Source organism: Pristiophorus japonicus, chromosome 22 (assembly GCF_044704955.1).
Source record: "Pristiophorus japonicus isolate sPriJap1 chromosome 22, sPriJap1.hap1, whole genome shotgun sequence".
Lineage (NCBI taxonomy): Eukaryota > Metazoa > Chordata > Chondrichthyes > Pristiophoridae > Pristiophorus > Pristiophorus japonicus.
This window is the reverse complement of record NC_091998.1, coordinates 56,426,746-56,442,070: the sequence shown is the minus strand read 5'-3', so window position 1 is coordinate 56,442,070 and position 15,325 is coordinate 56,426,746. Positions and strand designations below refer to the sequence as shown.

The 15,325-nt window shown below is 48.8% G+C and overlaps 1 protein-coding gene and 1 pseudogene across 1 annotated transcript in view; one reads left to right on the top strand and one right to left on the bottom strand.

The window, feature by feature from the left end:
• LOC139234775 (GDNF family receptor alpha-2-like) overlaps positions 1 to 15,325 on the top strand; it is a 290,018-nt gene that overhangs the window by 207,990 nt on the left and 66,703 nt on the right. The gene's annotated exons all lie outside the window — the stretch shown is intronic.
• Positions 11,710 to 11,948, bottom strand: LOC139235216 (U2 spliceosomal RNA; annotated as a pseudogene).

Below are 15,325 nucleotides of genomic sequence, written 5' to 3'. Positions count from 1 at the left end.
TGCTCATTGTCACAGTGCTGTTTGTGGGAGCTTGCTGTGCGCAAATTGACTGCCGCGTTTCCTACATTACAACAAGTGACTACATTCCCAAACGTACTTCATTGGCTGTAAAGTGCTTTGGGATGTCCTGAAAGGTGTGGTGGAAATACAAGTCTATCAATGATATTCGAGCCAATCAGATGTAAGTGTGACGTACACTTTGTATGCGTGACACTCTCAAGTGTGACACCTCTGAGATGCTACATCATTTGCAGCTCCGTGAGGTGTCAGCACATCTCCCGTGGCATTGCTCCGCGTGAAGCGGAGGACACGGGAAAGTGTAACGTCTGACGTGTGACGGCTAATGTGTGAGAAGTGTATGCAATGCTTGCTCGGAGCGCATGCTATCTGCAAAACTGTTGCTACATCACTAGATGCTCTCGGTGAGGCAGAGGACAAGCTGTCTGACGACAATAAGAGCGTTGGTGAGGCCACACCTGGAGTACTGCGTACAGTTTTGGTCTCCGTATTTAAGGAGGGATATACTTGCATTGGAGGCAGTTCAGAGAAGGTTCACGAGGTCGATTCCTGAGATGAAGAGGTTGTCTTATGATGAAAGGTTGAGCAGGTTGGGCCTATACTCATTGGAGTTTAGAAGAATGAGAGGTGATCTTATTGAAAGGTATAAGATTCTGAGGGGGCTTGACAGGGTAGATGCAGAGAGGATGTTACCCCTCGTGGGGGAATCTAGAACTAGGGGGCATAGTTTCAGAATAAGGGGCGGCCCATTTAAAACGGAGATGAGGAGGAATTTCTTCTCTCAGAGGGTTGTAAATCTGTGGAATTCTCTGCCCCAGAGAGCAGTGGAGGCTGGGTCATTGAATATATTTAAGGTGGAGATATACAGATTTTTGAGCGATAAGGGAGTCAAGAGTTATGGGGAGCGGGCAGGGAAGTGGAGCTGAGTCCATGATCAGATCAGCCATGATCTTATTGAATGGCGGAGCAGGCTCGAGGGGCCGAATGGCTGACTCCTGCTCCTATTTCCAATGCTCTTATGACAGAGTGTGATGGGGTAAGTGTGACATTGATGAGAAGTGTGCGCTATACACAAGACCTATAATATATGGCAGACAATAAAGAACACTTGCTGGATCACGAGGCTCGAAATTATGGTCAGTGTTGCATGGCCGACTTGTGCAGCATTCCTCTGTCCACTGTTTTAATACAGGGAGGAGGCCATTCGGCCCCTCGAGCCTGCTCCGCCATTCAATAAGATCACGGCTGATCTGTCACCTAACTCCACATATCCGCCTTTGCCCCGTATCCCTTAATACCTTTGATGAACAAAAATCTCAATCTGAGATTTAAAATGAACAATTGATCTAGCATCAATTGCCGTTTGCGGAAGAGAGTTCCAAACCTCTCCCGCCCTTTGTGTGTAGAAGTGTTTCATTCCTGAAAGGTCTGGCTCTAATTTTTAGACTGTGCCCCCCTAATCCGGTTAAATAGGCCATCATCATCATAGGCAGTCCCTCGGAATCGAGGAGGACTTGCTTCCACTCTAAAAGTGAGTTCTCTGGTGACTGAACAGTCCAATACGGGAATTACAGTCTCTGTCACAGGTGGGGCAGACAGTGGTTGGGGGAAAGGGTGGGTGGGGAGTCTGGTTTGCCGCACGCTCCTTCCGCTGCCTGCGCTTGGTTTCTGCACGCTCTCGGCGACGAGACTCGAGGTGCTCAGAGCCCTCCCGGATGCTCTTCCTCCACTTAGGGCCCACATTAAGTAACGGACAGATGATGCGTTTGTCAGTTAGTGTCACTAGTGTCAAATATTTTGGCTGGGGTTGGGGTGACATCACTGGAATGAAGCGTACACCCCTCGAGTTACTGTCCGACAGATCAATATTCCTGTTTGGTTCCCCTTGCGTCAAACGAGCAGCGGAATTAATTGTGGCTCAAAGCAGAGTCCGACGAAGGGGTTAAGCAGAATGTCAATGAGGCCCCTTTCCCCAGCTCAGTCTCTGAGTATTGGGTTATTATGGTGTCGCCAATGGTGTTATCATTTTGATGCATGTCTCCTCTTCTTTATTGCAGAGAGATGGTTATTAGATAGCCATCTAACATCATGCCGCATCCCATCAATAGTCATAACGTTTCTGCGATAAAAGCCATCAGTTTCTCATCATAGCTGAAAGCCACAGATAGCTATTTTCAAGATATAATGACTTAAATGCATTTTAACACTCAGGCACCTACACTGCTGAAAATAAAAGTCCAAATGGCACGACAGTAATCTCACAGCAAGGGCCAGTCACAGGCTGTGTTGTGACCAGGGATTCCATTAACATCGGGGGGGGGGGGTTTTTAAGGGTAGTTTGCGTGGATTTTACCACATTGTCAGGAGCTGACACAAGTGGTCGGATCCACACAGCAAAGCAGAAAGGGCGGAAGAAAGGAAGAGGCGGGAATCAGACAGAAACCGCTTGGACGGATTGGGGGTGGCACCGGGACGTTAAAGAGTTAATCGTCTGAATCCCGACCAGAACCGCCTCCAACCCGCCCACTTCAGCTGTCTAACGGAGGCGGGCCATGTGGTGAGACAGCTCCCAGGAGGCGGGTCGTCGATTTAAATATTATAATGAGGCCACCGCACCTCAGAATTAGCCGCCATTTTTGAATTTACCTTTAGCCGGTTGCGTTTTGCAGGCCCCGCGATACCCGTCGGTGAAAGTATGGCCAGGAAGGCTGGGTCCAGGAGCTAAGTGTCCTTACACTCATTCATGGACTCAGGATTCCCACCGAACCCACCCTCGCAACTGGAGACCCCCCAACAAGGCCAACCCTCCTCAGGCCTCAATCTCTCTTAGAGGCCTTCCCACCAGGCTTCCGATCCCCGGAGGCCTCCGTCCCCCCACTCCCCCGGCCCCCGCTCCTTCTCCGACCGGCCCCTGGTCCTCCAGCTACCCTCCTGTAATGTGTTTGCTTCATGGGTTCTTTGCTTAAGAATTCATGGCAACACATCGCTATTAAGAACTAGTTGCTTTATTAGCAAAAGGTTTAACAATCACTCGACACATTACCGGTTCATCCACCAGACTCACAACCACCTGCCTCATCGTGGATCCCCCGAACCCAACTGGCTGGGGTTTTAATGAGTCTTGTGAACATCATGTGGGAAACAAAGACTTACCCAACAAATAAGGCCTGGCCGTTAAATTCAGCCGAGCCTGCGGTGAACCCGTTCTCCCACAGGCAGAAGTAGGTTTTAAGGAATGTCTTACAGGAGGAGAAGGAGTCGGAGAGGTTTAGGGAAGGATCTTGGGGGCCCAGGCAACAGAAGGTTTACGGAGGGAATTCCAGAGCTTGACTGTACATTGCGGCATTGACTCCCCAAAGCCTTTCCACCACCTACACGGCACAAGTCAGGAGTGTGATGGAATACTCTCCACTTGCCTGGATGGGTGCAGCTCCAACAACACTCGAGAAGTTCGACACCATCCAGGACAATAACAACAACAACTTGCATTTATATAGCACCCCTAATGTAGTGAAATGCCCCAAGGTGCTTCACTGCACAACGAGCTACATGAGGAGATATTTGGACAGGTGCTTGGACAAAGAGGTAAGTTTTAAAGAGTGTCTTAAAGGAGGAGAGAGGGAGAGAACTCTAGTCTCTTGCATATCCCTGACTTCCGTGCCTTCAGCTGCCTGGGCCCCAAGCTCTGGAACTCCCTCCCTAAACCTCTCCGCCTCTCTCGCCTCCTTTAAGACGCTCCTTAAAACCAATCTCTTTGACCAAGCTTTTGGTCACCTGATCCCTAATATCTCCTTTTATGGCTCCTGGGTGAGATCGCTCCTGTGAAGCACCTTGGAATGTTTCACTACGTTAACGGTGCTATATAAATGCAAGTTGTTAATGTGACACTTGGAGTGTGGACCTTTTCTTATATATACATTGAAAATATATAATGGCAGTGAAGCAAGTGGAATTCATCTTAGAACTGAACGCCCAACAACTTTAACAGACAAATATGTAGAAGGTATTGGAGGCTAATCTGGGGAAATGTGTTGCGGGTAGATTCTAAACGACAATGAGTGTTAGGCGAACCAATTGAACAGTCCGCAGTGTAAAAGATGAATGAACTGTGTGTGTTGGAGATGCGCTCATTTAACACAATGTGGCATTTTTTTTAAGCTTGTTCATGAAATTAAAACTGCAAACACCATTATTGTGGCATTGAGTTGGGAACCTCAATCTGTCGCTGTTTTCCCTCGTTCCCATTTGACACTCCCGCTAAAAATCTTTTCCGACTATTCCTGTCAGCTGGGAACGCCGGAATAAGTGGACTTGCTACTTTTGTCGGACTTGTTTCCCGAACTGATTAGACTTGTTCCAGCGATCAGATCAAACAGAAGCTGCACCCCTGCAGATGGCACAGAGTATTGTTCCCGCTGATGTTCGCGTTGGAAGCCAATGCTTTCTTGGGACGGTGCCGTGATGCTGTGTGACCATTCTGTCATGTCTGTAACCACAATGTAACACCACTGTATTACTGTATACACTCAACCTAGATGCACGCCTTGACCACAAGGGGTGAACTAGTGGGAGACACTCCTTACCTGATCACACAGGTATAAAAAGGGAGGTCCCACGCAGGGTCATGGTCTTTGGAGTCCTGTGAATAAAGAGTTAAGGTCACAGAGTGACCTTGTCCCCAGAATGTGCCTCGTGTGGTTTCATACTGTAGAGTAAGGACTTTACACATTCCTCCTGCTGGGGGCGGGGGGTTGGGGGGGGGGGGTGGGCACTCAAGGGCGAGGGGGGCATCATCTTAAAAGTAGAGCCGGGCCGGTCAGGGTGCCACACCAGGGGCTGGATTTTCGGCGGTAATGGCGGTGGGCGGTAAAGTGTGCGCCCAGGAACAGTTTGCGCCTCAGTCAGTAACATTGGGCAGCTGGGCCCTGAGTCATAGAGACATAGAAACATAGAAAATAGGTGCAGGAGTAGGCTATTCGGCCCTTCGAGCCTGCACCGCCATTCAATGAGTTCATGGCTGAACATGCAACTTCAGTACCCCATTCCTGCTTTCTCGCCATACCCCTTGATCCCCCCCCTAGTAGTAAGGACTACATCGAACTCCTTTTTGAATATATTTAGTGAATTGGCCTCAACAACTTTCTGTGGTAGAGAATTCCACAGGTTCACCACTCTCTGGGTGAAGAAGTTTCTCCTCATCTCGGTCTTAAATGGCTTACCCCTTATCCTTAGACTGTAACCCCTGGTTCTGGACTTCCCCAACATTGGGAACATTCTTCCTGCATCTAACCTGTCTAAACCCATCAGAATTTTAAACATTTCTATGAGAACCCCTCTCATTCTTCTGAACTCCAGTGAATACAAGCCCAGTTGATCCAGTCTTTCTTGATATGTCAGTCCCGCCATCCCAGGAATCAGTCTGGTGAACCTTCGCTGCACTCCCTCAATAGCAAGAATGTCCTTCCTCAAGTTAGGAGACCAAACTGTACACAATACTCCAGGTGTGGCCTCACCAAGGCCCTGTACAACTGTAGCAACACCTCCCTGCCCCTGTACTCAAATCCCCTCGTTATGAAGGCCAACATGCCATTTGCTTTCTTAACCGCCTGCTGTACCTGCATGCCAACCTTCAATGACTGATGTACCATGACACCCAGGTCTCGTTGCACCTCCCCTTTTCCTAATCTGTCACCATTCAGATAATAGTCTGTCTCTCTGTTTTTACCACCAAAGTGGATAACCTCACATTTATCCACATTATACTTCATCTGCCATGCATTTGCCCACTCACCTAACCTATCCAAGTCACTCTGCAGCCTCATAGCATCCTCCTCGCAGCTCACACTGCCACCCAACTTAGTGTCATCCGCAAATTTGGAGATACTACATTTAATCCCCTCGTCTAAATCATTAATGTACAATGTAAACAGCTGGGGCCCCAGCACAGAACCTTGCGGTACCCCACTAGTCACTGCCTGCCATTCTGAAAAGTACCCATTTACTCCTACTCTTTGCTTCCTGTCTGACAACCAGTTCTCAATCCACGTCAGCACACTACCCCCAATCCCATGTGCTTTAACTTTGCACATTAATCTCTTGTGTGGGACCTTGTCGAAAGCCTTCTGAAAGTCCAAATACACCACATCAACTGGTTCTCCCTTGTCCACTCTACTGGAAACATCCTCAAAAAATTCCAGAAGATTTGTCAAGCATGATTTCCCTTTCACAAATCCATGCTGACTTGGACCTATCATGTCACCTCTTTCCAAATGCGCTGCTATGACATCCTTAATAATTGATTCCATCATTTTACCCACTACTGAGGTCAGGCTGACTGGTCTATAATTCCCTGTTTTCTCTCCCTCCTTTTTTAAAAAGTGGGGTTACATTGGCTACCCTCCACTCGATAGGAACTGATCCAGAGTCTATGGAATGTTGGAAAATGACTGTCAATGCATCAGCTATTTCCAAGGCCACCTCCTTAAGTACTCTGGGATGCAGTCCATCAGGCTCTGGGGATTTATTGGCCTTCAATCCCATCAATTTCCCCAACACAATTTCCCGACTAATAAGGATTTCCCTCAGTTCCTCCTTCTTACTAGACCATCTGACCCCTTTTATATCCGGAAGGTTGTTTGTATCCTCCTTAGTGAATACCGAACCAAAGTACTTGTTCAATTGGTCTGCCATTTCTTTGTTCCAGGGGCGGAGCACTAAGGGAGGCGTTGTACACCTCTCTCGGGCCCAAGTATGGGAAAATCCCGAGCTAACGAGCCGGCTGGAGCAGATGGGCCGAATGGCCTGTTTCTGTGCTGTGCACTCGATGTAATTCTATGCATAACCCACATTTCCTTCCTTTGCGTATTATCTTACGTTGAATTTCTGCTGCCTTTGGTTTGCTGACTTACATTTGGCGCTTACAGTTGCAAACTTCGGGACTGATGTCAGGAGGTGCAGCTCCATACAATGAGTGATCAATACTGGGAATGGTCGGCAGGTAGTCGAGTTCTCAATCCTTGGGGGCCCATAGGTGTCTGTCGAAGGATTGGTTAGATGGTCCAAACTACTGTCCTTGTCTGCACTTACCTTTGTGTCCAGGGGCCTTCGAAATAGTAAACATTTGATTGAGTTTCTAGCCCCATTGCGCAGGGCTGGTTCCACGACCCAACAGTGGTATATTGGCAGTGCCATGCTCCACTGTGTATCGGTGGTGTTTGATCTGTGCCTCACGAAGTAAACACCATGGAGGGAGTGCAGATACCAACAGATCCCACCCCTCGCTCCTGCTCCCTCGTGAAAAGACACAAAAACTTGTTAGAAGTTCGACTTGTTCTGTCCTCGCAAGGTCAGTTCCAATCAAGAGGGCCCTTTAGTCCATCTGATCCCATTCTCCCAGAATGCCAGCCTTATCTTCCCCCTGGTACAGCATTACAGCACCCTGTCTTGGCCCTAACCACGCTCCCTGATCCCCTGCTCCAGCTCTTGGGCGCCCTCTAAATAAAATAAATACATTCCGGGGATGACAGGGCTCTGTGAGTAGAGATTGATTAGATTGGGCCTATATTCTCTGGAGTTTAGAAGAATGAGAGATGATCTCATTTAAATTTACAAAATTCTTATAGGGCTTGACAGGGTAGATGCAGGGAGGATGTTTCCCTCTGGCTGGGGGAGTCCAGAACCAGGGGTCACAGTCTCAGGATAAGGGGTCGGCCATTTAGGACTGAGATGAGGAGAAATTTTCTCACTCAGAGGGTGGTGAATCTTTGGAATTCTCTGCCCCAGAGGGCTGTGGAGGCTCAGTCTTTGAGTATATTCAAGACAGAGGTCGATAGATCTTTGAGCACTAAGAGAATCAAGGGAAATGGGGATCGGGCAGGAAAGTAGAGTTGAGGTAGAAGATCAGCCGTGTTCCTAATGAATGGCTCAAGGGGCTGTATGGCCTACTCCTGCTCTTATAGAAACATAGAAAATAGGTGCAGGAGTAGGCCATTCGGCCCTTTGAGCCTGCACCACCATTTAATAAGATCATGGCTGATCATGCACTTCAGTACCCCATTCCTGCTTTCTCTCCATATCCCCCTGATCCCTTTAGCCATAAGGGCCACATCTAACTCCCTTTTGAATATATCTAACGAACTGGCCTCAACAACCTTCTGTGGTAGAGAATTCCACAGGTTCACAATTCTCTGAGTGAAGAAGTTTTTCCTCATCTCAGTCCTAAATGGCTTATCCCTTATCCTTAGACTGTGACCCCTGGTTCTGGACTTCCCCAACATCAGGAACATTCTTCCTGCATCTAACCTGTCCAATCCTGTCAGAATTGTATATGTTTCTATGAGATCCCCTCTCATTCTTCTAAATTCCAGTGAATATAAGCCTAGTCGATCCAGTCTTTCTTCATATGTCAGTCCTGCCATCCCGGGAATCAGTCTGGTGAACCTTCACTGCACTCCCTCAATAGCAAGAATGTCCTTCCTCAGATTAGGAGACCAAAACTGCACACAATACTCAAGGTGTGGCCTCACCAAGGCCCTGTACAACTGCTGTAAGACCTCCCTGCTCCTATACTCAAATCCTCTCGCTATGAAGGCCAACATACCATTTGCCTTCTTCGCCGCCTGCTGTACCTGCATGTCTACTTTCAATGACTGATGTACCATGACACCCAGGTCTCATTGCACCTCCCCTTTTACTAATCTGTCACCATTCAGATAATAATCTACCTTCCTGTTTTTGCCACCAAAGTGGATAACCTCACACTTATCCACATTATACTGCATCTGCCATGCATTTGCCCACTCACTTAACCTGTCCAAGTCACCCTGCAGCCTCTTAGCGTCCTCCTCACAGCTCACACTGTCACTCAGCTTAGTGTCATCTGCAAACTTGGAGATATTACATTCAATTCCTTCGTCCAAATCATTAATGTATATTGTAAATAGCTGGGGTCCCAGCACTGAACCTTGCGGTACCCCACTAGTCACTGCCTGACATTCTGAAAAAAAAACATTTATTCCCAATCTTTGCTTCCTGTCTGACAACCAGTTCTCTATCCATGTTAATAAATTACCCTCAATACCATGTGCCTTAATTTTGCACACTAATCTCTTGTGTGGGACCTTGTCAAAAGCCTTTTGAAAGTCCAAATACACCATATCCACTGGTTCTCCCTTATCCACTCTACGAGTTACATCCTCAAAAAATTTTAGAAGATTTGTCAAGCATGATTTCCCTTTCATAAATCCATGCTGACTTGGACCGATCCTGTCACTGCTTTCCAAATGCGCTGCTATTTCATCTTTAATAATTGATTCCAACACTTTCCCCACTACCGATGTCAGGCTAACAGATCTATAATTATCTGTTTTCTCTCTCCCTCCTTTTTTAAAAAGTGAGGTTACATTAGCTACCCTCCACTCCATATATCTTATGTTGTTATGTTCTTGTGCCAGCTTATGCACGCAAGGAATCAAGAGATACGGGAACAGTGCAGGAAAGTGGAGTTGAGGTAGAAGATCAACCATGATCTTATTGAATGGTGGAGCGGGCTCGAGGGGCTGAATGGCCGAATGATGTACTTATGTTCTTCTCCTGCTGCCCCTGGAGTGCCCGATAACCTTCCAGTGCAGTAACCATCTCCAGCCCATTAAGCATCCCATATATCGCCAGATTGTTCCCTGAGAGGGAAACCATCACGTGTGCTGAAAGACGGTGAGTGAGGTCACCGCAAAGTCGCATTGCGCGGGCGGTGAGCACTGATTGAGGCCAAGAACAACACTCAGAAGTGTTTTTGTATTACCGAGTTACGTGATGAGATTAATTAGATCCTGTTTCTCCTCAGCAATATAACTCATGCTAAACTTTGAAACCTTTTTATGCAAATATGATAATCTATTCAATGGCAACTGATTAATCGGTAATAAAACGACTGCATCTGAATATAAACACTATAAAATGTAATTGCACACAAAATGGTATAGATTGTATCTTCCTTAATTATTGTTAATGCAATAATTCAGACTATCCCATCTCATTTTAAAAACACAAAATTAGTGCCTGATTATATAATATTGTGAAAGTTATACGATCAAAACTTGAACTCTGTGTAGTTCAAAACTTCTCAAAGCACGTATCAGCCCAATTACTTTTTTATATTTGTTCCTGGGATGTGGGCATCGTTGGCAAGGCCGGCATTTATTGCCCGTTCCTAATTGCCCCTTGAGAAGGTGGTGGTGAGCCGCCTTCTTGAACCGCTGCAGTCCGTGTGGTGAAGGTGCTCCCACAGTGCTGTTAGGGAGGGAGTTCCAGGATTGTGACCCAGCGACGATGAAGGAACGGCCGATATATTTCCAAGTCAGGGTGGTGTGTGACTGGGAAGGGGAACGTGGAGGTGGTGGTGTTCCCATGCGCCTGCTGCCCTTGTCCTTCTAGGCGGTAGAGGTGGCGGGTTTGGGAGGTGTTGTGTAAGAAGCCTTGGCGAGTTGCTGCAGTGCATCTTGTAGACGGTGCACACTGCAGCCACGGTGCGCCGGTGGTGGAGGGAGTGAGTGTTGAAGGTGGTGGATGGAGTTTAGAGAACTACTCTTGAAGTGCAGTCACTGTTGTTATGCAGCAAATGCGAGAGACTATGGCCCCGATATTGGTGGCGTTACCACCCAATGCCATCCACCGCCGTTGAGTTTTGCCTCCGGTCTCTCGTCTTTGCCAGTTTCCACTTGGGCTAGAGCGGATGGGAGGGGAGCCGCCCGCTGATGGCCTCTGGCAGCCGGGTAGTGCAAGTGGCCTCCCGCCCGCCGAGTGGCCAAATTGGTGCGGGCGGGTGTCGGCGGGAGTTGGCGTGGAGGCCGGTCTATCCCCGACGGTAAGTACGAAGACCTGCATGAAAAGGTTAGTGAACATCTTGAAAATCTTTTTTTTTCAGCGACTTACTTGGATGGGGTCCCCTGAAGGTGTTCCAGGATTTTTATTTGCAGGTCTTGCCCCCCCTCCGCGGGCCCGACTCCAACCTCGGCGGCACTTGGGCGGCAAGCGCTTTTGCCGGCGAGATTTGGAGCTCCCGCCCGCTGCCGCCCAGATTGACGGCGTTAGCTGCTGTTTGGCCGCCGGGCGGTACGGCCACTGTCATGTATTCCACTGTCATTGTAACCCATGTATAAACTGACCTAAGTTGTACACCGTGAGAACACTGACCACTAGGTGGTGAACTTGTGGGAGACACTCCTAACCTGGACTTTCAGGTATAAAAGGGGAAGCTCCACCAACCTTCTGCACTTCAGTGCTGGCTAATAAAGATTTTTGGTCATAGAGTAACCTTCTCTCAAGTATGGGCCTCGTGTGTATTTATACTGTATAGTAAGGACATATTATTGGCGACGAGAAACTGGGATTTAAACCACGCGAGCATGGCCACTAGCAGTACAGAAGAGAGGTACTGTGTCGGTGATGATTGGGACGATTTTATTGAGAGACTACAGCAAAGTTTTGTCACTAAGGAATGGTTGGGACAGGATTCGGCCGACAAACGCAGGGCTCATCTCCTGACGGTTTGTGGATCCAGGACGTACTTTTTTTTTTTTTTTTTTGAAATTCGTAGCCAATCGTTCCAATTCTTTGTCAAATCACAAACGCCAGAGGTCACCTTGCACACGCCAAGGATCACTCTGCGCCAATGCTCTTAGCCAAAAGGCCTAGAGCCACTGCACCATTCCTGGAAGTACTGCAATACCAGGTTCGTGCCATGGAGGTGGATGGGTCAGGTCCCCCACACACCTCCGTGGAGGTGGATGGGTCAAGCCACCCCACCCACCTCCTGTTTCCAAAAAAGCAAGCATATACCTTCCTGATCCAGGGAGAACCACCCGGAGGTCATGGTGGTTACTCCCCTGTCAGGTCAGTTACGCATGATCTTAGCCAAAAGGCCGAGGGTCCAGGACGTACTCCCTGATGAAGGACCTTCTAGCGCCAGAGAAGCCGGTGGACAAGACTTTTGAAGAGCTCAGTAAGTTGATCAGGGAACACCTTAAACCGGCGAGCAGCATGCACATGGCGAGACACCGGTTTTACATGCACCGGCGGTGAGAAGGGCAAAGCGTTCCAGACTTCGTGGCAGACCTCCGGCGACTGGCGAGCCTATGTAAGTTCCCAGGTGCATGCAGAGCGGAGATGCTGCGAGACTTTTTTATTGCGGGCATCAGGAATGCTGGGGTTTTCAGGAAACTGATTGAGACCAAAGACTTGACCCTGGAAACGGCAGCTTTGATGGCCCAGACATTTATCTCAGGGGAGGAAGAGACCAGAATGATGTTTGACAAAAATCTTGGTTTAAATGCAGCAAATGGACAGAGAGTTAACATTGTTAATGCGGCACACAGTTCTCCAGGCAGACAGTGGCAATCGGACATGCCCCAGCATGTAGTCGAACCCAAAGGGGGAATTCAACAGAGACAATGGCTAGCTGAACGGCGATTCATGCCATCGCAAGGGACAATGCGGCCAGTAATGGGGCCATCAACACCTGTCAATGCTTAAGGATAGTTACAGAGACAGTCAGAGACGATCGACTGGTAATGGACCTTTTGTTTCCAACAACGGCTCATGTTGGAGGTGTGGAGGCAAACACACAGCCAGAGCTTGCAGGTATCAGCAATATACCTGCAGAAACTGCAACGTCAGCAGTCACTTGGCACGTATGTGCAGGAAACCTGCAGCCAGGTTGATGTATGAGGAGGATGGGCCCGATGTAAGCCCTACGAGGCCAAATGGACACTGGGGGAAATCGCTGGAAGCTGAAGTTCAGTGAGTTTATGTGGAGCACGTATACAGTTCATACACCAGGACGCCACCGATAATGATGCAAGTGCTCCTCAATGGCATCCCATATCAATGGAGTTAGACACGGGAGCCAGCCAGTCCCTGATGAGTATCAAACAGTTTGACAAGTTGTGGGCGTCCAAGGCCAGGAGGCCAAAATTATTGCCGATTGACGCACAGCTACGGACATACACAAAGGAGATCATTCCGGTGCTAGGCAGCGCCACGGTAGTCGTGACCCACAAAGATTCGGAGAACAGGTTGCCACTCTGGATTGTCCCAGGGGACGGTCCCGCACTACTGGGGAGGAGTTGGCTGGCTGAGATGAACTGGAAATGGGCCGATGTCAATGCAATTTTCTTCTGTGGAGCGAATATCATGCTCACAGATCCTGGACAAATTTGACTCACAACTTCAACCCGGCAATGGCACTTTCATGGGGACCAAGGTAGTGATTCACATAAACCCGGACGCCAGGCCAGTACACCACAAGGCCAGAGCGGTGCCATACGTGATGCGGGAAAAGATAGAAGGCGAATTGAACCGCCTGTGAGGGAAGGCATCATCTCGCCAGTCGAATTCGGTGACTGGGCGAGCCCGATCGTGCCGGTGCTCAAGGCGGATGGGTCGGTCAGGATATGTGGCGATTACAAGGCCACCATCAATCGGGTGTCACTCCAAGACCAGTACCCGCTACCGAGAGCGGAGGACCTCTTTGCGACGCTATCCAGTGGCAAACTTTTTTCAAAATTGGACTTGACCTCAGCTTACATGACCCAGGAGCTGGTGAGTGAGTCGAAGAAGTTGACCACCATCACGACACACAAGGGGTTGTTTGAGTACAACAGATGTCCGTTCGAGATTCGCTCGGCCGCCGCGATCTTTCAACGAAATATGGAAAGCCTTCTCAAGTCGATTCCAAGGACGGTGGTTTTTCAAGATGACATCCTCATTACAGGTTACGATACTGAAGAACACCTCCACAACCTGGAGGAGGTGCTACGCAGACTGGACCGGGTAGATCTGCGACTGAAAAAGGCGAAGTGCGTCTTCCTAGCTCCAGAGGTAGAATTACTGGGGATGAGGGTAGCAGCAGACAGGATTACACCCACTGTGTCCAAAACAGAAGCGATCCAGAGAGCACCCAGACCTCGTAACACGACGGAACTGCGTTCGTTCCTGGGGCTCCTGAACTATTTTGGTAACTTTCTTCCGAAATTGAGCACGCTGTTAGAGCCGCTATACGTACTCCTACGCAAAGGTCGTGAATGGGTCTGGGGGGACAGCCAGGAAAGGGCTTTTGATAGAGCACGCAATTTGTTATGCTCCAACAATCTGTTAACGCTATATGACCCACGTAAGAAACTTGTGTTAACGAGCGATGCGTTGTCCTATGGGGTCGGGTGTGTGTTGCAGCATGTCAATGCCAAGGGTCAGTTACAGCTGGTAGCTTATGCCTCCAGAAGTCTGTCCCAGGCAGAAAGGGGCTATGGGATGGTAGAAAAGGAAGCGCTTGCATGTGTATATGCAGTACAAAAAATGCACCACTATCTGTTTGGCAGGAAATTTGAGTGGAGACAGATCACAAACTCCTAACGTCCCTTTTGGACGACAACAAGGCCATAAATGCAAATGCGTCAGCCCACATACAGAGGTGGGCACTCACGTTAGCCGCCTATGACTATACAATTTGGCACAGACCGGGCACTGAAAACTGCGCGATGCACTCAGCAGGCTCCCACTAGCCACCACCGAGAGGGCAACTGAGCATGTTGCTGAGATGGTCATGGCTGTTGAAGCTTTCGAAAGCGAAGGCTCACCTGTGACAGCCTGTCAGATTAAAGTCTGGACAAATAGAGACCCGCTACTGTCTTTAGTCAAGAAATGTGTCCTGAATGGGGACTGGGCAGCCACGTACGGAGCATGCCCTGAGGAATTTAAACTATTTCACAGGCGCAAGGATGAACTCTCGATTCAGGCCGATTGCCTACTGTGGGGAAACTGAGTAGTCATGCTCCAGATGGGCAGAGAGGTGTTCATCCGAGAACTCCACAATGAGCACCCGGGCATTGTCATGATGAATGCAATTGCCAGGTCACACGTTTGGTGGCCAGGGAAAGATGCAGACTTAGAACTTTGTGTTCGCAGGTGCAACACGTGTGCTCAGCTGGGCAATGCACCCAGGGAAGACCCCCTTAGCCCCTGGTCCTGACCCGCCAAGCCATGGTCACGCATCCATGTGGACTACGCAGGTCCTTTCATGGGAAAAATGTTTTTGGTTGTAGTAGACGCCTACTCCAAATGGATTGAGTGTGGCATTCTCAAATCAAGCACATCCTCTGCCACGGTAGAAAGTCTACGAGCAATGTTCGCCGCCCACGGTCTACCGGACATCTTGGTCAGCGACATGGCCTGTGTTTCACAAGCACTGAGTTCCAGGACTTCATGGCAGGAAATGGTATCAACCATGTCAGAACGGCACCGTTCAAGCCGGCCT